The sequence below is a fragment of the Bufo gargarizans genome, chromosome 6, assembly GCF_014858855.1.
Source record: "Bufo gargarizans isolate SCDJY-AF-19 chromosome 6, ASM1485885v1, whole genome shotgun sequence".
NCBI classification, from domain to species: Eukaryota; Metazoa; Chordata; class Amphibia; order Anura; family Bufonidae; genus Bufo; species Bufo gargarizans.
In genome coordinates this window covers 78,018,605-78,043,408 of record NC_058085.1, presented here as the reverse complement: position 1 = coordinate 78,043,408, position 24,804 = coordinate 78,018,605, and the positions used below count along the sequence as shown (strand labels likewise).

The 24,804-nt window shown below is 43.0% G+C and overlaps 1 non-coding gene across 1 annotated transcript; it reads left to right on the top strand.

The window, feature by feature from the left end:
* Positions 1-6,267: 6,267 nt before the first annotated feature.
* Positions 6,268-6,459, top strand: LOC122942831. The gene has a single exon (XR_006390736.1). It is a non-coding gene; the product is annotated as a U2 spliceosomal RNA (small nuclear RNA).
* Positions 6,460-24,804: the final 18,345 nt, after the last annotated feature.

Here is a 24,804-nt window from a genome sequence, read left to right as displayed (position 1 = left end):
CGATACCAAGGAACGAGTTCCTATGATGGTACATATGTACAACCCCTTTGTCCGGGATAAGGAGGTGCAGGGGTTTCCTCAGAAGGTACTGTTCCTTTGTTTCTGGGATAGAGAAAAAGATAAATATTCTGGGGACATTTAATGGTATGAGGAGAGTGTGGGTGGAGTTGGCGGGTTATGTCACCCTCCACAGAACTTCTCTATTGGCGTAAACCAGGGATATCTATGCAACCCTGGTCAGCCTAAATTTAGCAGGAACTGTTTTGGCTTTAGCCACACCCAAGAACAGTGCACTAAACGACAAGTTTGCAGGAATTGCTTGGAGACAGGACATGCGGCCTCCGATTGTGACTGGGGCCGCAAATGTCATCTGTGTGGCTCCGGGTTGCACTTGGCCAGAAATGAGGTGCAGGCATCTGGAGAGACCAGGACTTATGCTGCGGCTTTGAGGGGTGATCCTTCTCCTCCTCTAGTGGTACCAGCTCCAGTGGAGGAGTCTACCCCAGAGGTAATACTGGACTTGTTGTGGGCCGAAGGGGAGGAAGTCCAGGGTCCAGGTTTAGAGTTTTCTGAGGATACTGGGGAGATGGTTGTGGACAAAGCATCCTTGAAAACAAAACAAGAGGAGGAGAGTTCAACTCCTCCAAGTCAGAAAATTGAGGAGTTCCCAAGTAAGGGGGGAGGGGATGAAGGGGAGTCTCTCACTGGCTCCATTGACTCAGACTCCTCTGCCTCTTCATTGGGTGCGCCATACCTAGAAAGAGGATCCGTGAAAAATCTGGCAAAGACCTTACACTTTGCAAAAAGCGTGGAGTACATTAGGAAAGAAAGTTTAGGGGAGAATCCACCTGGAACTTCCGCGACCTCTGCCCAAGGATCCAGGGGTAAAGGGAGGGGTTTTAGTCGGAAAAAGCCAAATTCTTGATGATGTGATGTGTGTTGCTATTTTCTTTACTTAAAATGACATGCAGTTCACTGTAGGTTCCCTTAGTGTGAACTGCAATTTTCGATATTATTTCTGGTTATTCTTTTGATGTTTTATGTTTACAGGAATGTAACTTACAAGAGGAACCGAGAAATGCTGTATGGTCTGATGGTGAGGCGGTATGGTCGGTATCACAGAAAATGAATGGGGGAGTGGGGGGGGGGGGGTGGTTTGGGTATTATTTAAGGGGAATAAAGAAAGTGATTCATGTTATTCAGTGGAGGGTATTAGTTTATTTTGAGTTTAGAGGTGTGAGCTATAGATGATTTAATGTATATGCGCCGACTGGAAGGAAGGAAAGGGGAGAAGTATTTTAGAAATTGTATTTTTTTTATAGGGGGGAGGCCGAAGACCTTCCTGGTATGGGATTTTTATTGTACTATAGGTGCTGAGGAGACAAGTAATTTGCATGGTGGTGGGGATAGTGGTGTAGATATTACAGGGAAATGACTAAAGCAGTTAGTTTATTTGACTTTAAAGATGCCTTTAGAGAGAGGAATGATGGTTCTATTGGGTATACGTATTTTAGTAATACGGGGAATGTTTCATCAAGAATTGATTTTGTTTTTATTTCCAGATCTATTGCCGTAATGGATTTTAAGAGGAGAAGAGTTCCTTTCACGGATCAGTGTTAGATTTTGGAGTACCGCACTCCGTTTTTGGTTCACTGGTGCCAGCAAGGACTTGTTCAGTCGTACTCAAATAATAGAAAAATTGCAGCACACAGTTTTTTTTCTTTGCTTATTTAAATTTAATTTTTTTATCATCACATGATCAAGTTCCAGTGCAAATTTCACAGCTATATATATATAGAGAATAATGACCAGACGTTTCGGCCTGTCAAGGGCCTTCTTCAGCAGTCTTAAATCTAAAATAAAATAATACGTATTTGTATAAGTCACAGGATACATGCATCAAGATCTCGATTTGATGAAAAATTATAGAAGGGAATTTTTATATACATACACATCGAACATAGGAAAAAATATATATAAAGAACATAATATAAAAACAAATGACAGTTTGTTGAACTCTGAAAGTGAACAAGATGGTATCAGCGAATGTGGTATATGGTTTGAGATGGTGGTGTGAACAACAAGCGGGGTTATTTACGCAATAAGTCCTAGTATCATAGTAGCACGCACATCTATCTATGTATATTTGAACGACCCGGAGTGGTGTCCTTTCACGGATCATGCCTGGATTGAATGTCTGGTAAGCACCAGTGGTATTTATGAATATGGGAAAAGTGTATGGAAATTGAATGTATCTTTGTTAAAGGATGAGTGTATTTGTGAACAATATAGGGAGTGGTTTAGGATTTGGGAATTTAGGAAAGGAGAACTTTATAGTGTGTCTGAGTGGTGGGAATGGGTAAAACAGGAAACTAAGTTTTTTTTTTATAAAGAAAGGATGCGAGAAAGGAAGAAAAGAGCGAGTATGAAAGGTGGCAGAGAAGGTTGGATTATTTGTATGAAGAGAAGCGTTTAGGTATGGATGTGGAGCGTGATATTGAAGAAACTAAAGAAACTGAAGATAAAAGAGGGAAGAAAATTATTGCATAAGCAAGAGTCGAAGTCAAAGAAAAAGATTAGAAATGTACTACATTTTTCTTTAAGAAGGCCTTTAACAAAAAAACTGAAATGGTGTGTTTAGAGAGGATGGAGTGGAAGTGCTGAGGAAAGATGAGGTGTTGGATGAAGTGTGGAAATTTTATTCTGAGTTGTTTTCGGACAAGAGTCGTGACTGTAGTTTAGAAGAGGAATGTTTCAGTAATTTGAATATGGTAGATAGGGATTTTTTAAGCAGTGATATAAGGAAAAGGGAAATAGAAGATGCTGTGAATGGGATGAAGGTAGTCATGGTTTGCCTGTAGAGTTCTACTGTATGTTTTGGGATGAGATTGGGGATTATGTGTGGGAAGTATGTAAGGAGGTGTTGGAAAAAGGGAATTTGACAAAAAGCATGATGGAAAGCATAATTGTTCTGCTGTTCAAAAAGGGAGAAAAGAGGTGTTTAAAAAAATGGAGGCCGATAGCCCTTTTAAATTGTGATTATAAGATCATTGCAAAAGTAATAGCAAATAGACTTAAGAGTGTAGTGGAGTGTATGGTTGCTGAGGAACAGATGTGTGATGTACCAGATAGAAGAATCTCTGAGTGCTTGTTAGGTTTGAGGGATGTATTGTATGATTGTAAGAATAGAAAGCAAGGTGTGGCTGTAATTGCTGTAGACTTTGAGAAAGCATATGACAGGGTAGTGCATGCTTTTATGTTTAAAGTTTTGGGGAGAATGGGTGTTCCTGATAGAATGATTAGTTGGATTAGATGTCTGTATAAAGGAATTAGGAGTAAAGTTCAGGTGAATGGGTTTCTTAGTAAAGAAGTGTGCGTTAGATCTGGAGTGAGGCAAGGTTGCCCATTATCTCCAATCTAGTTTATTTGTGTGATTGAACCATTATTAGGGATGTTTAGACGGGATAAAGTGATGAGGGGAGTTGAGGTTCCTGGAAGTAGGGGAAAGGATGTGCGTGTGATTGGTTATATGGATGATGTTACAGTAGTATGTAAGTCTATGGCAGCAGTAAGGAGGTCAAAATGACTTATTTAATGTTTTTGTCTGATGAGTGGGTTTCAATTTAAATGTGGATAAAAGTGGGTGCAAATTCTTTTGGGATTGATGGGAGAATGATATATGTGTGTGGCCTGTAAAGGAGGGAGGTATTGAAGTGTTAGGGATAATATTTAATGACGACTTGTATGGGAGAGGGCGGTTACAAGAGTGCAGGATAAATTAAATTTTTGGTCTACAAGGACTTTGTCTATTGAGGGTAGAGTGTTAGTATTAATTAATCTGTAATTTTGCATATTTTGTTGTATATTAATTATGTTTTTCCTCCACCAGATAGATGTTTGGCAAAAATCATTAGAATGGTGTTTTTGTTCTTTTGGAACTCGAGAATGGAGAAATTGAAACGGGAGAAAGTGGTAAAGAAAATAATAAATTGTGGGAAAGGATTGATGGATATTGAACGATTTCTGGCTGTTAAGTATGTGAGTTTTTATATAACTTGAAGGATAATGTGTATGGTTGTATGTTGAGGTATTTGTCTGGGAGGGTGTTGTTAAAGTACAAATTGATAGCTAGTGACCTGAGAGTACCAACAGGTTTTGATGCCCCTTTGTTCTACATCAGGATAGACAGGTGCATCAGAAGGAACCGTAGGACTGGTGTGAGAGTAAGAAAGATTGTTAGTTAGAGAGACTGTTGAATGTGTGGAAGGTTTGACTGAAAGCGAGAGCAAAAATGTTTGGAAAAATGTATGTAATAAAGAATTGACAAACAGGCAGAAAGATTTGCCGTGGATGGTGACCCATAAGTGTTTACCAAGTAGGGAATTCCAGCGTAGAAGGAGAAATGTCAATAGTGAGGTATGTCCAAGAGAAGGATGTGGAAGGTGTGAGTTATTTTCATTTATTCTGGGAATGTGAGTATTCAAAGAATGTTTTGGAAAAGTATAGGGAAGTTGATAAAAGGTTTGACTGGGATTGAAGTGTTGACTGTTCATGTGATGATGTATGGTTTGTGTGGTGTGAGTAGAGAGACAGCAAGAGTGTTGTGGTTTATTGTAAATTGTGTGAAAGAGGCTTTGTGGGATTTACACAACGTTTTGGTTTTCAGAGTGGTGTGGGTGTGAATGAATGTCTGGGCATGATCCGTGGAAGACTGTTTCTTTATGTACTTTGTGACAGGAAAAGAATGGTATCTGAAAGTATAAAAAATTGCGATTTTGGTTAAGATGACTAATTCTGTTTCCTTTTCTTTCAGAAATGAAAATTAGCGTCTTAAAGGGGAATGTAAAGGAAGGATGATGTTAAATAAAGATTATTTTCACCAGGTTATTGGTATAGGTTTTAGGTTGTTAGAGTGACGGGTTTGTCTAATTTGTGTACTGTATATGATTATTTCGTTATGTCCAGGATATTTTTTTTGTACCGTATTTTGACATTGTTTATGTACAGTCTTTTGTTACATTTTAATAAAATAATTTAAAAAATCAAAAGGTATTGCCTTGGGCTGGGCCAGAGGTGCCCCGGACCCTCCGCCTCAGGTGAAGGCTGTGGTTTATAGCCGCAGTTGGAGCCTGTGCTGCTATTGGGGGGCGGCTTAGTCCTGAGGCGATCACCTCTGTCACCGCATATAGCTGCGGGGGGCATTGGAATTTCTGAGAGAATCTGAGTGGAAGCTCAATTTAGTGGAGAAAAGAAACTGCCTTTCCTTTATCTGCAAAAAGGATTCGGAGAAGACTTGGGATGAAGGTTATGTATTGAATTTGCTAAAATATTATGGCAATATTGCAAAAGAGGAAATCTTTTGTATGCAAAAGAGTATCAAAAGGAGATCGTTTGATGTGACTTTTTGTCCGAAAAAAATGTTTAGACTTTTTTAATGCATGGCATGAAGATTTTGATTTGTTTTCGGAAATAGAAGTTTTTGTTTCTTGTGTTGGACCATTAAGAAAGATTGTGGTTGGAATGGACGACCCCTTTTGTGGAAATACAAGAAATTAAGAATTATTTGGAGAATAATGGAATAATTGTAAAGTTTGAAAAGGATTTTCTGAATACGCTGGAGATTTGGAATGACAAAAGAAGGAAAGAATGCTTTTTCTGAAGGAAGAATAAATATTAATGGGAAAAAAACTAGAACAAATAAAAGATCAGTGTATTGATAAAGAAGTAATGATCAAGGAAAGGAGAATAAAGTGTTTGCTGAATTTTGCCCTTCGAAAGAGCAAGTTTCTGAGATTAAAATAGAGAAGAAAATAATGAAAAACGAGAAGAAAAGAAGGAAGAAATAGCTTCACGGTGGATACATAATAAGGATTTATGGGAAAAAATAGACGAGCTGAAAAAAATCAGGTGTTCATCTTGATAATATATATATAACAAAGTAAGAATATTGATGGGTGAGCACAGACTTTAGTTTTTTTTGACCATTTTAAAGTGCATCCATTCGACCAAGAGTTTGTACCACAAGAGTGGAAAAGTGATATGTGGATTTCTGAGAAAACAATGACAGTAATGGTGTATTACGCTTGGACTGGAGGTTTAAGGCCAGACTAGAGGCTCGTTTCTTTCTTTTTTTTTTTTTGTTACCACTCAGCTTAAAGTATAATGTATATTGTGTTTTCATGATCTTGTTTTGAGTTCTTTGTAATTATTAAAAGTACTATAATGATGATGGCGAAGTAATGAGATTTTGAAAGCTTATGCTGAGAAATGTCTTACTAACCATTCTGAATGGTCAAAAAAAAATAAAAAAATCTTATCAGTTTAATATCTGATGCGTCCCCTATCTAGGGACCATGTATTAAATTGATTTTTCGAACAGGGAGATGGAAAAAGAGCTTGCTCTGTCCACTCCACGCATTGACCTGGTATCGCAGTACCTCCAAGACCGGTGCACCTAATCCAGTATCAAAAAACAGAATGAATTGATTGCAAGAATCCTTCTGACCTTCAGCAAACAAGTGGAAAGCTGTATGTGTCCTTGTTCAGTCCGTGCACTCCAGCTCCAGCGGTTTCTCTCCCCTGTGCTGTGCTGCTTGCTGCATACCTGCAGCTACTTTGTCCATCTCCTACTGCTGCTGTAGGTTCTGGCACCCGCCAAGTCTCCTCACTCCAAATCCAATTAAGACTGATTAATTAATTGGCTTATCAACTGAATGAAGTGTTTGGACCTTTACGCACCTGGGGATTGGGCTGTTGTGCACATGGCATCCTCTGTTCTTCCAAATTGACACGTTTCAAGCAAGCTGGCTGGATGATACCATTTTGCTTTTCTATTCCTTAAGTAAGTAAAGTAAGCCTGTGTCTCCCACTTGTGTATCTTCTGAAGTGGTTTTTGGGGGCGAGAAAGTTGCCCAGCACTGTGTCTGTATCAGCAGCTGGGCCTCCTCTGCGGACAATGGACGGAACACTGCATGTGTCACAAGGGGCTAATCATGGGATGACATCACAATCATCAATGCTTTTTTTTTTTTTTTTTTTCACTCCTCCATTCCCTCCTCCTATCAGTCTGGTGTGCTTCGGCACCAGGAGGTATGTGTAAGAAAAGGAGTGGCCAAAAGTAGGCGTGCATCAGGTGGGCAACCCGAAGAGGAGCGTGAGGGCAGAGCGGAGGACACACGCTATCCCTGGTTTGTGACAGCAAGGCTCCTGGAATGTGGCTGGGGCCTGTAGGCTGTCGCCTTGAGAAGTGTTCTGCATTGGGGAACTCTTTTCTGCCTTTTGGCTCCGATCTTGGCGGATTGGGGTCAGGAGGTAAGTAGGTAATTACGGATTCCTACCCTCGGCCTTTCTTGTGATCTACAGGCTTGCTGCTATTCGGGGTGGGAGGAAGTGGTGGCCTACTTTTCAGGACATCGGGATCCGGAGCATAGTGGAGGAATTCTTCGGGCTGCGAGTCCTTTCGACTGGGCGGTGGCGATCACAGCTCTTTCCGTGCTGTTCTTTTGGATTGAAGAAAAGGAGATCTCAGGATGGAGTTTGCTGATGGAGAAAGGAGGAACCAAAGGGATGGATCACATCCGGAGGAATACGGCTTAAAAGACACTGTTCGGTTCTTTGTGGCATCAGAGTATCATACATTTACCAAAATATTCTGTGTCCAATTCTTTGTTTGGAAAAAGTATATTATTTTTGTGTTCAGAGTTCTTTTTTTCTAGGGGGGATATACGATATTTCCCTAATTTGTCTTGATTTATGTGAGAAGACTTTTGCCCCCTATGAGAGGAACAGAGGGACAGAGGGGAAGATGTCTTCAAGGGTATAAAGGTAGTACCTTTGTTCCAATACCAGAGCAAATTAGTGACTGTCAATATGTATAGCCCATTTGTGTCTGTTCAAGAGGTAACAAGTTACTTGTATCAATTTTGTGACAAAGCAATCTTCAAAAATTATGGAAAAACAAGCTTTGGAGTGTGGACTGGGAAAAAAGTTTATACTGTGACATTTAGGAAAGATCCAAAAGAGGAGGGTGGAGTGGCGAGACCACCCCCTCTAATTTTCATAAATGGTGTTTGTGGGTATCTTTTTTTTTTTTTTTATGGTATGCCCAAATACTGCAGAGGTTGCAGAAAATATGGACATAGTGATGTAGAATGTAGGAGATGTAACACTTGTAATCATGATATTCATCAGGAAGATCAATGCCCAAAAAGGAACAAGAGCAATATCAAAATATTCTCCCCCACAAGGAAATGTTGAAATGGAGACAGAAGTGAGAGGTGAAGAGAAAGAGGTGAAAGGTGAGGTGTTGAGAAATGTAGAAAAAAGTGGGGGAAGAGTCAGTAGGTGGGAAAGAAAAAAGGGATGGAAATGTGGATATAGAGGGGGTAGAGCCCCCAAAAAAGGAAACACCTCAAGAAAAAGCAATCTCGATGCTCAAAGTGGAAGTGGGGGAATTAAAAAGAATTTGGTGACAGTCAACCTTGTACAAGTAGCAGTGACAACAGTAGTTTACCGTGTGGTCAGGATCAAATGGAGATGGAGGTCAAAAGTTTGAAGAGGGGGCCTAGTGAGAAGGAAAGTTATTTGATGACGATATTCTTGGAGCACTTGGAAAAAAAAGATCAACAGAGTTGTTGGGATCTTTGTCACCAAGCTCTACTGATTCAAATTTTTTTGAAATACATGAAGTTTTCCTAGTCGATGAGGGCGGGGGAGTTAGCCCTACATTAGGTGTGCTTTTTTGAATGTTCAAGGGTTAAATAGAAAATTCAAGCGAGTTGCACTGTATGAATACTTAGAAAATGAAAATGTAGATTTTTTTTTTTCCAATAATGTAATATTAAGAGAAAGATTGAATATGAGTATTTAAGGAAAGGTAATGTTGTGTTTTCAGGAGGAAATGAAAATAAGAATGATGGGATAGGTTTTTTTATGTAAAAAAGAATGGGAGATAGGAAGAATTTTAATGATAGTGGCAGAGAAATAATCCGAAAATAAAGTGTTTTAGTGTTTATGCGTATCCGGAAAAGAGTAAGAGGAAAGAATTATTTGAAGTATTGCAATTGTTTATTTCAGGCACAGACCCTACATTTGTTGGAGGTGATTTTAATTGTCATTTAAATAGAAAAAAAGATAGTTCAGTTATGGTTTAAAAGGTATTTTAGATTTAGGGAATTTGAAAGTTGTTCAAAAAAAAAAAAGGCCGAAATAACGTGGAGAAATAAAAATTTTGAATTTAGAATAGATTTTTTCTTTGTGTCAGAACACTTTGAATCTAAAAGTTTTAAATCAGATGTCTGTTGTTTTTCTGATAAGAAATTTAATAGTGTGATTTAACTTTAGAAAAGGAGTAAAAAAAAAAAAAAAACCTGACGCTTTGGAGGATAAAGAAGTTAGAAACAGTTTTTGTATATTTTATAGGAAGTTGGGTTCTAAGAAGAAGTTTTATGGTAATATTTTGGAATGGTGGGATTTTGTTAAGGATCAGATAAAAGCATTTTTGATGAGGATTAGTAAGGAAAAAGCTGTAGAAAAAAAGGAAATGATATTCGCTTTTAAATGTTAGATTGCAAAGTTTTTATGTATTTAAAAATAGTGGCTTAGATTTTAAAGAAGATATAGAACTTAAGAAGTATATAAAAGACTGGGCACACCTCAAGATATTAAGCCACTAACTTTAATTACTTTCAAATTAAGGTAACAATCATAAAACAAGGTCTATAAAATATATTATAATAAAATACTGTGACGGTACAATCATAAAATACACTAAAAAGCGCCAAAAATTGTGATTAGCAGCAGATATGTTTATAAAGAGCTGAATATATATGCGCAACAGCTTAAATAACTTGAGTGGTTTCTTCAAATAGCAGAGACAATCAGTCACTTATAGTGGAACAGCATCCTTTAAAAATAGCAGCACATCATCGGAACAGAGAACAACAGAATAGCAGATAGCTGTACATTCCTATCGCTGATTAGCAGGATAGTTGGAAATCCGTATCGTTAACAGGCAGCTTTGTACTACCTGAATAGCGCACACAGTGAAGCTTGTTAAATGCGGAGGAAAGCTGAACATACAGCGGCGTCCCGCTGAAAGTTACTATGTAGCAAACTTAGTTACACCGACCTCAAAGTCAGAACGGTGTTCAAATAGGATTTTACTTTCAGTCCACCAGGATTTCGTTTGTCGTGTCGTAGATCTACACACGTGGGTCTGCCGGTTTGGCTTCGGACCCGATGTGATATTACCTTCTACGCAGACCTTTAACGAATGATAGGCAGCGGTCTTTATCCTTTACGTAGTGCACTACTTCTTTGAGAGATGGGGGGTCTGACCAGACGCGTTTCGGGGTTGGAGTGTCCCCTTCTTCAGTGGTTATCCTTCAGTGGTCACACAAATCTGTGCGTCTAACTACCTTTGATTGTAAAGATATAGAACTTGTTAAGGGCTGTTTCACACGAGCGAGTCCATTGCGAGAGTGTGTCCGCCCAGGAGTAAGCAGCACTTAACATGAGCTTCTGAGTTTTCACCAATTTATATCTTGTAATGAGCAACCTGTAAGACAAAACCTGGAAAATACTGACTCCATGGATGACAGAAACAAGGAGGACTAAATATCTCCGAAAATAAGGACAAAGAAGGATAAAAACTGGATTTTATTAATCAGACAAGAACTCCTATAACACAGACTACAAGCAACTGGGAGCATCAGACAGAGCTGAGCATCTGAAGGCATCTAAAGTTAAGAGCACCGGCTCCATCACCTGTCTAATTGTCCTTCTAGAGAGCACACCCCATAGAAGTAAAGAATATGGAGAGCCTCCAGAAAATGGAAAACTACAATTTAGAAAATGATAATTTAGAAAAATAAAGCTCCAAGATTATAACTGACCATATGATAGAGCTGGAGCCTGCAGCCTCAGACAGCAGGGGGTCAGACACCCAGGAGATTACATACTGTGAAGGCCAGAGAATCATTCAAGCAAAAAAGGCCATAAAACATGCCAAAATTTGAGAAAGACCAGAAACCCTTTTCAGTGATTTTACCTTAAATGAAGAAGAAAAGAGAAAAACGAATGTGCTTTTCTATAGCCAACAGCCTGGCACACAGCCCTTGTGCAGGCATTATGAGAATATCACCAGGTGTAGCATCAACAAGGGCTGACAGATCAGGGTAAAAGACCCACAAAATGACATCACACTCACCATCAACGTGTACAATTATGGCACCATAGTCATCCAGGGAACTGAGGACAACCTCGGCCAGTTTGAAGATATCTTCCCTCATATCAAAGTCCAGGCCCAAGCCTAAGCCTACAAAGAACTGACTAAGAGCAGTGATGATCCTAAATCTACAGAGACAACCACCAGAGACCCCTTCAGCCCCATGTCCTAATTCTTCACACCCCTCACTAGAGATCCTCAGAGATTGCTTATCTCAGCTAGAAAGAGACTTTATACACTTTAAAGAGAAGCTTCAAAAAAATTCAGGGTGACAAAAATGCAAATGACCAAGTAGCTGAAGAGATAACCAGACTGAAGTGTGAATAGGCCTCAGCCCTGCAGGAAAAAGGAGGTAAATTACAAGAACTGCAGCAAAAAAACACAGAGCTGAGATGAGAGATAGAAAAGTTGAAATCCCAGACTTATCCCCTAATCAAGGAGAGGAACCCAGGGAAAGAAGGGTGTGAGAACCAAATCAAAGCCATCAGCCATGACACCAATACATCAATGAACTGCCAAATGGAATTAACAGAAGATGAGAGCAAAGCAAAGAACAGCAGAGTAATAAAAGAGGGGCCAGAGCTAACAACCCCCAAAACACAACCACAACAGAGCCGACCATTACCAGAATCCTAACACAGCAGCTTCCTACAAGAAGCCCGAGCAGCAGGACATGAGCAGTAAGTCACAGTGCCCTGATACTGTTCTGATTATAGACTCCAATGGTAAATACTTGAACACATAGCGACTTTTCCCAGGAAAAAGAGTCAGTAAAATTTGCTGCTCTACTATCGAACAAGCAGCAGCCATCATCAATAATCCATATTTCATCAAACCCAACCACATTATCATACACACGGGCACCAATAACCTCCAGGACCAGCAGATAGCAGGACAACTGAGCCAGCTAGCAGAGACCGCACAATCAGAAGTTCCCCAGCTGTAAAATCATCCTGTCATCTCTGCTCCCAAGAAAGGACATCCCTGAACACATCATCCAGAGCATCAGCACCATGCCAGAAATCACCCTGGCACAACACCCCTCCATAAACCATCATCACCTATATGACAATAAACACCTCAATAACCAAGGAGTCAGCCTTCTAGCCAAATAATTCAAAGACATAGTGCTCAACAGAGACCCCCGGCCCAGACCCCACACAAGACAAAAGCCTATGGAAAAGTCACCAACAACAAATAGACCTGAATCCTCATACCCTCCTAAACAAACTGGAAATGGTGACCTTTACCCAAAATATGGCCATCAGAGGCACAAACCATGGAGGAATCCACCTGCCTCACATAGAGTAATGCAAAGCAGAGACATTGAGGAGATAAAGGCCCTGCAAAATAAGGGATAGAGTTGTCCTGTGAGGGTGAGAACGGTGCTACCGCACTTCTCCCCAAGGTACTGCTGTAGGCGTAATAGGAAAATCAAAGGGGCAGTAACAATTAAAATGTGATATTTATTAGTATGACTAAAACATATATAGTCCCCTTACAAAACAGACAAACAGGTACAGGTGTGCCACTTGGAAGTGGCTCACTGCACACAGAATCCCTAGAGCGAGCCCTTTATAAGGCTGTGTGGACCCCAAGGGTCACGAGGAGCCACAACTGGTGCTGAGAGACCCCAGCCGGGGCATCCTGAATCCCAATTGGAGAACAGGGGAATGCCCAGTCGGGGTGAAAATAATGGGTGGATCTTACCGGTAACAAGTCAGACCGTGCTTGTATCCGTCGGACACAGGACACAACCGGAAGTAAATTCTTATCCCAGCACGTGGATTAGGTGTTCCTATGTGAGGGAAGGGTTCTTCGTAGGTAGGATGATGCCTATTGAGGGGCCGCAGGGAGAAAAGCTGTCCCTGTTGCGCCCTACTTGACCTACTGTGACCCTGATACCCTAACACGGGATCCGTGCCCCGCAAGGGGTGGTCCCGTCCGGAACCTTACCCTGGACTAAGTTCCCTATGAGACCCTGCCAAGGTGATAGGGAGGGGGACACCTAATCTAGTTAGACTAGAGATGATGACAACACCGTGGATAAAAAGAGGGTATGTTCATATGTCCCTACGCGTTTCTTCAAAATAGAACATACACAGAAAGAATACTAGTACTATCAACCTCTTGAATCGTCAGGGGACGGGGGTTGGTACTAGTGGCTGCTGCCTAAGCCACTAAGTGTCGGTGGTATACTGCTAGACACGAGTGGGTCAGGACAGACTAAGATAAATCACTCGGTAAACTTAGTCTATTTGCTCTTAAGAGAGACCTCATAGCCACATAAGGAACTATGCTTATGTTAGGCTATTGGGAGGGAGGTACTGGCTACCTCTAACCACTTGATGGTGAATAACGTGGTTAGTCTGTATCTAGGGTCCATATGGCAGAGTCCAGGTACATTTGAAACACACAAGAAAAAGGTACAAAACGCCCTATAAACTACTATGACATGGTGAATGTATTTAGTAGAAACAACACACAGGCAAGTGCAATGACCCCCTACAGCCGATATGTAGATAAACAGTCTTCAGGCATATAAATGGGGATTCTGACATCAGTCAGTACTTGTACTTACAATCAGGCCTTGGTGCGTATGGCATCCATCGGTTTCTATGAGGCCGGGTGTATGGCGTCTGGCAGCGCTGCAATGCGCTCCGCTTCTGTTTTTGAATAGTAAGGGGGCGGGGGTAATGCTGCGCATGCCTGCGCCGATCTAGAGTGAATGGCGCGGTCTGATGACAAAGGTAGTCGCAGTCAGATGACCAACCGGTCACAGTCTGATGACGCGGACAACGTTGTAAATCACGTGTGCTCGCATCATCAGTCCAGAGTGCTACGGCCGTCCCCCCATTTTCTGCGTCTATCTGTCAACCCATCTAATACCACACAGATGGACGCTGGTGGGTGGGCAGGGCTGGCTGACGCTGGGTGGGCGGATGCATCGGCACTTCCAAAGGGCTGAGTGGGTGGAGCTGAGTACGTCAGTTATACTCAGCTACTACAGGCCACTCGCATATAGTTAATCCGTGGGGGGTCATGATCACAGACCCTCCACTCTGGACAACAAAGTGAATATTTAACGGCAGGGGTAACCACAGTAGCTGGCGATAGGTCCCCATTCTTTATCAACAGTATAGAAACAAGCCAGTATGCAAGAATTTATGATATAATCGTTGCATACTCAATCAAACACAGTTGTCAGTTATGGCAGCATAATTACACTCCCCACCGCCCGACCCCCAAATAAACAAGAGATGAGGGAGGGGCAAGGGGAGGTAGAAGGGTAAAGGTGTACACAGATGATCCTTTCAGAGGAAGCAGCCAAACTGCAGCTGTTCATTTAGCCCTAGGGGATTAGTGGTTTTTAATTTAAATATCCACCAACACTCGCGTTGGAGTATGCGCTTATCCCAGTCGCCTCCACGCTGGGGTTTCTGGACGTGTTCAATGCCCAAAAAAGTCACTGCTGAGGCACGGCCCCCATGATTGGTCTGGACGTGCTTTGCCACCGGGGTATCTCTATCGTTAGTGGCTCGCTCTAGGGATTCTGTGTGCAGTGAGCCACTTCCAAGTGGCACACCTGTACCTGTTTGTCTGTTTTGTAAGGGGACTATATATGTTTTAGTCATACTAATAAATATCACGTTTTAATTGTTACTGCCCCTTTGATTTTACGTATATCCCCAAAGTGCTCCCCCATCCTCTTGCGTAGTTCCCTGCGGGTCTTACCCACATATCGCTTGCCGCACTCACAGGTGATAAGGTAGATAACACACGTGGTGCGGCAGTTGATAAAATCACGTATATGATAAGTGTGGCCCCCTGGGTCCAACGCGAAGGATTTGCCCTGGGTAAGCTGACCGCAGAAACTGCAGTGTCCACACCTATAACAGCCCTTAACTGGGTTGTCTAGCCACGTTCTTGGTTTCTCTGGTGGGCTGTAGTGGCTGTTCACCAGCTTATCTCTCAAATTTGTGCCTCTCCTAAAGGTCACCGAGGGTTGGAAGTGCCGATGCATCCGCCCACCCAGCGTCAGCCAGCCCTGCCCACCCACCAGCGTCCATCTGTGTGGTATTAGATGGGTTGACAGATAGACGCCGAAAATGGGGGGACGGCCGTAGCACTCTGGACTGATGACACACGTGATTTACAACGTTGTCCGCGTCATCTGACTGCGACTACCTTTGTCATCAGACCGCGTCATTCACTCTAGATCGGCGCATGCATGCGCAGCATTACCCCCGCCCCCCTTACTATTCAAAAACAGAAGCGGTGCGCATTGCAGCGCTGCAAGACGCCATACACCCGGCCTCATAGAAACCGACTGATGCCGGCCTGGCCAGATGGATGCCATACGCACCAAGGCCTGATTGTAAGTACAAGTACTGACTGATGTCAGAATCCCCATTTATATGCCTGAAGACTGTTTATCTACATATCGGCTGTAGGGGGTCATTGCACTTGCCTGTGTGTTGTTTCTACTAAATACATCCACCATGTCATAGTAGTTTATAGGGCGTTTTGTACCTTTTTCTTGTGTGTTTCAGATGTACCTGGACTCTGCCATACGCACTCTAGATACAGACTAACCACGTTATTCACCATCAAGTGGTTAGAGGTAGCCAGTACCTCCCTCCCAATAGCCTAACATAAGCATAGTTCCTTATGTGGCTATGAGGTCTCTCTTAAGAGCAAATAGACTAAGTTTACCGAGTGATTTATCTTAGTCTGTCCTGACCAACTCGTGTCTAGCAGTATACCACCGACACTCAGTGGCTTAGGCAGCAGCCACTAGTACCAACCCCCGTCCCCTGACGATTCAAGAGGTTGATAGTACTAGTATTCTTTCTGTGTATGTTCTATTTTGAAGAAACGCGTAGGGACATATGAACATACCCTCTTTTTATCCACGGTGTTGTCATCATCTCTAGTCTAACTAGATTAGGTGTCCCCCTCCCTATCACCTTGGCAGGGTCTCATAGGGAACTTAGTCCAGGGTAAGGTTCCGGACGGGGACCACCCAGGGCACAGATCCCGTGTTAGGGTATCGGGGTCACAGTAGGTCAAGTAGGGCGCAACAGGGACAGCTTTTTTCCCTGCGGCCCCTCAATAGGCATCATCCTACCTACGAAGAACCCTTCCCTCACATAGGAACACCTAATCCACGTGCTGGGATAAGAATTTACTTCCGGTTGTGTCCTGTGTCCGACGGATACAAGCACGGTCTGACTTGTTACCGGTAAGATCCACCCATTATTTTCACCCCGACTGGGCATTCCCCTGTTCTCCAATTGGGATTTAGGACGCCCCGGCTGGGGTCTCTCAGCACCAATTGTGGCTCCTCGTGACCCTTGGGGTCCACACAGCCTTATAAAGGGCTCGCTCTAGGGATTCTGTGTGCAGTGAGCCACTTCCAAGTGGCACACCTGTACCCAGGACCCGACTGTGTCTGTTTGTCTGTTTTGTAAGGGGACTATATATGTTTTAGTCATACTAATAAATATCACGTTTTAATTGTTACTGCCCATTTGATTTTCCGAGATAAAGACCCTGCTCAGCACTCTGTGCAGAACACTGACTGGACCAAACTGCTAGAATATGGCCACCAGTCTATAATCCAGCTGGTCCTACACAGGGCAACTCATTACTAGGTATACGGACAAAAAATGACATCTCTTATTGTCAGCAGCTGGAACATTCAGGGCCTGAACGCTTCAGCCTTCGGATGTAAGACGCACGATCCAGACTTTACCCAAAGACTAAAAAACATTGACATACAGATCCTCCTAGAAACATGGACTAAAACAGAGAATAAATCCTTGGTGCCCACCGGATACAGGGAGATCTCTGTCCCTACTCTAAAAAACAAAAGCGTCAAGCTGGGCCGGAGCTCAGGAGGAATATTAGTCTGGTATAAAGAGGAGCTCCATGAGCAGATCAGACCAGTAAAGAGAGGAGACAGTCACATCTGGGTAAGGATAGCCCGCGCCATCCTCACCTCTCCCGCTGACGTCTACCTCTGTGCAGCATACATAGCCCCACCAGAGTCTCCATACTTCAATCCCGACATCTTTGAGATCCTACAGAGGGAAGCCACCCATTTTCAGGCCCTGGGCAATGTTCCCATCTTTTTGGACCTCAATGCAAGAACAGGGAGGGAGAGAGACTACCTGACAGCTGACGGAAATGTCTATATATTCGGAGCAGACACTGACTGTGACAGCTCAGTGCACACCGAGAGGAACAGCTATGACAGCACAGTAAACAAAAGTGGCAGAACATTGCTGAACCTATGTCCAAGACTCGGACTTCATATTCTCAATGGCCGCACCAAGGGAGACTCTCTTGGTAGATATACCCTAAACTCCCATGTACGCAACAGTGTGGTAGACTATGCCATCATAGATATGGACCCAAAAATGTTAGTGGCTTCATAGTCGCTACGAGTCCCTATCAGACTGGAACAGTTTCATTGGAGTCCAGGAGAAATGGGACTACTTAAAAGTGGCACTATTGAAGGCAACAGAAAATTGCATTAGGCTTGTCAGTAAAAGCAAAAAAAGGAAGAGACCACTGTGGTACTCAGCAGAAGTGGCCAAAATCATTAAAAACAAAAAGATAGCATTTAGGAATTATAAAAAACAAACAAAAAAAAACAAAACGAGGATGACAGACAAATTTATAAGATTAGGCAGAGAGAAGCCAAACAAGTTATAAGAGCTTCTAAAGCACAGGCAGAAGAGAAATTAGCTCAGTCAGGGAAAAAAGGCAATAAGGCATTCTTCAGATACATAAATGAAAAAAGGAAACTAAAACAAGGAATTACCAAATTAAAAACTAAAGAAGGAAGGTATATGGAAGAAGATAAAGAACTAGCTGACTGCCTCAATGAATACTTCTGTTCAGTTTTTGCAAAGGAAAATGAAGGAGAAGGACCTCAGTTAGGAAAGAAGACTAATGAATCTTTTGACGCATGTGTCTTTACAGAGGAAGAGGTTCTAAGTCAACTGTCTAAAATTAATATAAATCACAGGGGCCTGATGGGATACACCCAAAGCTATTAGAAGAGCTCAGCAGTGAACTAGCAAAACCATTAACAGATTTATTTAACTAATCACTGGCAACAGGAGTCGTCCCAGAAGATTGGAAATTAGCAAATGTTGTGCCCATTCACAAGAAAGGTAGTAGGGAGGAATCGGGCAACTATAGGCCAGTAAGCCTGACATCAATAGTGGGGAAATTAATGGAAACCCTACTTAAGGAGAGGATTGTGGACCATCTAAAATCCCATGGATTGAAAGATGAAAAACAGCATGGGTTTACTTCAGGGAGATCATGTCAAACTAATCTTATTGATTTTTTTGATTGGGTGACTGAAATAATAGATGGAGGAGGTGCAGTAGACATCGCTTATCTAGACTTTAGTAAGGCTTTTGATACTGTCCCACATAGAAGGCTTATCAATAAAGTGCAGTCATTGGGCTTGGACTCCCATATTGTTGAATGGATTAGGCAGTGGCTGAGGGACAGGCAACAGAGGGTTGTAGTCAATGGAGTATATTCAGACCAAGGTCTTGTTACCAGTGGGGTACCTCAGGGATCTGTTCTGGGACCCATATTGTTTAATATCTTTATCAGCGAAATTGCAGAAGGCCTCAATGGTAAGGTGTGTCTTTTTGCTGATGACACAAAGATTTGTAACAGGGTTGATGTTCCTGGAGGAATACGAATATGATAGAAATTTTTAAATACATAAAGGGAATCAACAAGGTAAAAGAGGAAAGAATATTTAAAAGAAGAAAAACTGCTACAAGAGGACATAGTGTTAAATTAGAGGGGCAAAGGTTTAAAAGTAATATCAGGAAGTATTACTTTACTGAGAGAGTAGTGGATGCATGGAATAGCCTGGTAGCTGCAAATACAGTGGAGGCAAATTCAGCATATTTAGTTATATATCTGACATTACAGGTGTTATACAGTCTATTAAAAGCATCTAAGTATCCCCCCTGTCCACCTTTTAAATACCGAAAAATAAAGTTTTATAACCTGCCTGTCTCCTCACCAATCTGCCCAAGGGGCGGCGTTTCATCTCAAAATGCACCCAGCCAGCCGCTCCCAACTGCCGTTCTGAAGCCCCGCCCAGCTCATCAATATTCACTTCGCTGGGCGGTGGCTACAACTCTCCCCAGTCACGATCCTGCGCATGGGCAAAAGAATCCTCCTGGCATCGTATCATCATCAGCGCATGAGGCAGAGGCTGCAGCGGCCTCGGGGACGCAGGCAGGGTGTGTACACAGGCGCGATCTAACCACGGCGGGGCGCAGGCGCAGAAGATTAGACATGAACGATGCCAGGAGGATTCTATTGCCCATGTGCAGGATCGTGACTGGGGAGAGTTGTAGCCGCCGCCCAGCGAAGTGAATATTGATGAGCAGGGCGGGGCTTCAGAACGGCAGTTGGGAGCGGCTGGCTGAGCGCATTTTGAGATGAACCGCTCCTTGGGCAGATTGGTGAGGAGACAGGCAGGTTATAAAACTTTATTTTTCGGTATTTAAAAGGTGGACAGGGGGGATACTTAGACCTTTTTCACACTTGCGTTGTCCGGATCCGGCGTGTACTCCACTTGCCGGAATTACACGCCGGATCCGGAAAAACGCAAGTGTACTGAAAGCATTTGAAGACGGATCCGTCTTCATAATGCTTTCAGTGTTACTATGGCACCCAGGACGCTATTAAAGTCCTGGTTGCCATAGGGGGAGCGGTATACTTACCATCCGTGCGGCTCCCGGGGCGCTCCAGAATGACTTCAGAACGCCCCCTGCGCATGGATGACGTGCCATGCGATTACGTAATACATGCGCTTGGGGCGCCCTGACGTCACTCTGGAGCGCCCCGGGAGCCGCACGGATGTTAAGTATACCGCTCCCCGCTACACTTTACCATGGCTGCCAGGACTTTAGCGTCCCGGCAGCCATGGTAACCACTCTAAAAAAGCTAAACGGGACGTTTAGCTTAAGGCCGGATTCGGATTAATGCCTTTCAATGGGCATTCATTCCGGATCCGGCCTTGCGGCAAGTCTTCCGGATTTTTGGCCGGAGTAAAAAGCACAGCATGCTGCGGTATTTTCTCCGGCCAAAAAACGTTCCGTTCCGGAACTGAGGACATCCTGATGCATCCTGAACGGATTTCACTCCATTCAGAATGCATGGGGATAATCCTGATCAGGATTCTTCCGGCATAGAGCCCCGGCGACGGAACTCTATACCGGAAGACAAGAACGCAGGTGTGAAAGAGCCCTTAGATGCTTTTAATATACTGTATAAGAACTGTAATGTCAGATATATAACTAAACATCCTGAATTTGCCTGTCAGTGTCCCTTTAAGCATGCATGGGATAGGCATAAGGCCATCCTTCATATAAGATAGGGCCAGGGGCTATCCATAGTATTTAGTATATTGGGCAGACTAGATGGGCCAAATGGTCCTTATCTGCCGACACATTCTATGTTTCTTTGTTTCTAGTCACCCCACAGACACACCTGTCAGACCACAACCAACTGCTCCTTATACATAAAATCGACAAGTAAACTACCGGCACAAACATCTCAGCAGACCGACCTCTTTAATTTACCTCCATCTTTTAAATGGTCAGCCCTTACAAGATGTCAGCCCCAAAGTATATGGAGACCATAAACAGCGCAGAGATCCAGGAGATGCTTCATAATTTCCATAGGAAAGTGTATGAGCTGAATTCAGAAGGAGTAAATCTCGCGGTAAGGGACTTTAATAGGCCAAAAAAGCAACAACCCAACAGTTGGTTCGACCGGGAGTGTAAAGATATACGGAAGGCGCTAAGAATGGCCTCAAATAGGAAACACCAAGACCCGAACAACCCCAGTCTGAGGGAAGCCTACAACAACATACAAAGGCAATACAAAAATGCCCTCAGAAAGAAAAAGCAAGGCAACATCTCACCCAAGTTCCTCCAACTCCAAGATGCTCTCCAGGACAACTGCTTCTGGGAACTATGGAAGCAGATGGACAAAACCAGCAAGAACACCAACCTCCACATCCAAAACGGCAACATCTGGCTCCAGTACTTCAAGGATCTGTACAAAGCCATCTCGAGGGAGGACCAAAGCCGAGAACAAAAAGAAATTGCGAAAAAGCTGAAGTATATGGAGGAAAAAATCTAAGATTCCCAAAACTCTCTAGACACACCGATCACGCTGCAGGAGATAACGGAGAGGATCTCAATGATAAAGAGTAAAAAAGCCAGCGGCATTAGTAAAACTCTACAATGTTGTGCTGAGTGCCGGCTACTTCCCCCAGAGCTGAAACCAGGTTATCATAACCCCCATACACAAGGGCGGAGACAGGTACAACCCTGCCAACTATAGAGGGATATGTGTCAGCAGCAACCTGGGAAAAAAGAGGATCCTCAGATTCCTCACCCAGCAAAACATCCTCAGCAGAAGCCAAGCAGGCTTCATACCAAACCACCGCACCACGGACCACATCAAGAGCCATGTCCACAATACAAAGCATGGAAAGATCTATGCCTGCTTTGTGGACTTTAAGAAGGCCTTTGACTCAGTGTGGCATCCGGGCCTATTCCTGAAACTTCTTGAAAGCGGAATAGGAGGAAAAACATATGATGTCCTCAGAAGTTCCTACACTGAGAACAGATGCAGCGTGAAGGTAAATGGGAGGAGAACAGCTTATTTCCGGCAGAGCCGATGAGTCAGACAGGGCTGCAGCCTCAGTCCAACCCTGTTTAACATCTACATCAATGAGCTGGCGGCGGCTCTGGATTCCTCCACAGCACCTGGTCTCACCCTCCATGACACTGAGGTGAAATTTCTCCTTTATGCAGATGATCTTCTGCTACTATCGCCAACTGAGAAAGGTCTCCAAGATAACCTGAAAATACTGGAGAAGTTCAGTAACACGTGGGCACTGCCCATCAATCCAAAGAAAACCAACATCATGGTGTTCCAGAAAAGAAACCGAAAAGCAGCCGGGCGTCCTCCATTCCTGCTAAACAACTGTTCAATTTCAGAAACCGACAGCTACACCTACCTGGGCCTAGAAATCAGCCAATCAGGGAGTTTTAAGAAAGCCATGGAAACACTGAAGAACAAGGCGAGCAAAACCGAGCAATAAACTGTGAAAATAGTGTAGTGCAGAATTGCAAAAAGTGGTCTGGTCATTAAGGGTGTTTAAGCTAGGGGGGCTGAGGTGGTTAAAGATAAGAAGCGAATGTTGCAGGGCATGAGAGAAAGTGAGATTGTGTGCGACTTGACGGGATTGCGTGTGACTGAGGCGGTGTGCGTATGGAAGAAATTGTCAATTAAGGGGGTGTCCAATAGGCAGAAGGATGTTGTGTGGATGGGATTGCAGAATGTGTTGCCTGTGAGAGAGGTACAGAAGAAAAGGTATCTGGTAAGAGTGGATGTATGCCCGAGGCCTGGATGTGGTGCGCCTGAATCAGTTAAACATTTGTTTTGGGACTGTGAGTACGCGAAAGGTGTGTGGAAGAAAATGGGTGGACTGGTGACTGCTCTGACTGGTGTGACAGCTTTAAATTGGAAGGTGGCGATGTATGGAATGGGTGCGAGGGGTCATGTAAATGTTCGTATGCTGTGGTTTATTATAGTGTGTGTGTTGGAAAGTCTGTGGGACGTTAGGAATATTTTTGTTTTCAAACGGGAGGAAGTGTCTGTAGATGTATGTGTGAATATTGCGTTATCTCGGCTGTACGTTATTTACATGTGGGATAAACGGAAAGGTGTGGATTTTGACGCAGAGTGCATATGGAAAGCGAAGAAGTGGAGAGAATTCCTCACTAACTAATATGTATTAAATACACAGTACAGACCAAAAGTTTGGACACACCTTCTCATTCAAAGAGTTTTCTTTATTTTCATGACTATGAAAATTGTAGATTCACACTGAAGGCATCAAAACTATGAATTAACACATGTGGAATTATATACATAACAAAAAATTGTGAAACAACTGAAAATATGTCATATTCCAGGTTCTTCAAAGTAGCCACCTTTTGCTTTGATTACTGCTTTGCACACTCTTGGCATTCTCTTTATGAGCTTCAAGAGGTAGTCACCTGAAATGGTTTCCACTTCACAGGTGTGCCCTGTCAGATTTAATAAGTGGGATTTCTTGCCTTATAAATGGGGTTGGGACCATCAGTTGCGTTGTGGAGAAGTCAGGTGGATACACAGCTGATAGTCCTACTGAATAGACAGTTAGAATTTGTATTATGGCAAGAAAAAAGAAGCTAAGTAAAGAAAAACGAGTGGCCATCATTACTTTAAGAAATTAAGGTCAGTCAGTCTGAAAAATTGGGAAAACTTTGAAAGTGTCCCCAAGTGCAGTCACAAAAACCATCAAGCGCTACAAAGAAACTGGCTCACATGCGGACCGCCCCAGGAAAGGAAGACCAAGTGTCACCTCTGCTGCGGAGAATAAGTTCAGCCGAGTCACCAGCCTCAGAAATCGCAGTTTAACAGCAGCTCAGATTAGAGACCAGGTCAATGCCGAAAAGAGTTCTAGCAGCAGACACATCTCTAGAACAACTGTTAAGAGGAGACTGTGTGAATCAGGCATTTTGAGATGAACTGCCCCTTGGGCAGATTGGTGAGGAGACAGGCAGGTTATAAAACTTTATTTTTCGGTATTTAAAAGGTGGACAGGGGGGATACTTAGACCTTCTTCACACTTGCGTTGTCCGGATCCGGCGTGTACTCCACTTGCGGGAATTACATGCCGGATCCGGAAAAACGCAAGTGTACTGAAAGCATTTGAAGACGGATCCGTCTTCATAATGCTTTCAGTGTTACTATGGCACCCAGGACGCTATTAAAGTCCTGGTTGCCATAGGGGGAGCGGTATACTTACCATCCGTGCGGCTCCCGGGGCGCACCAGTCCCCCCATTTTCTTCCACACACCTTTCGCGTACTCACAGTCCCAAAACAAATGTTTAACTGATTCAGGCGCACCACATCCAGGCCTCGGGCATACATCCACTCTTACCAGATACCTTTTCTTCTGTACCTCTCTCACAGGCAACACATTCTGCAATCCCATCCACACAACATCCTTCTGCCTATTGGACACCCCCTTAATTGACAATTTCTTCCATACGCACACCGCCTCAGTCACACGCAATCCCGTCAAGTCGCACACAATCTCACTTTCTCTCATGCCCTGCAACATTCGCTTCTTATCTTTAACCACCTCAGCCCCCCTAGCTTAAACACCCTTAATGACCAGACCACTTTTTGCAATTCTGCACTACACTATTTTCACCGTTTATTGCTCGGTCATGCAACTTATCACCCAAATGAATTTTACCTCCTTTTCTTTTCACTAATAGAGCTTTCATTTGGTGGTATTTCATTGCTGCTGACATTTTTACTTTTTTTTGTTATTAATCGAAATTTAACGAAATTGTTGCAAAAAAATGACATTTTTCACTTTCAGTTGTAATTTTTTTTTAAAAATACGATATCCATATATAAATTTTTTGCTAAATTTATTGTTCTA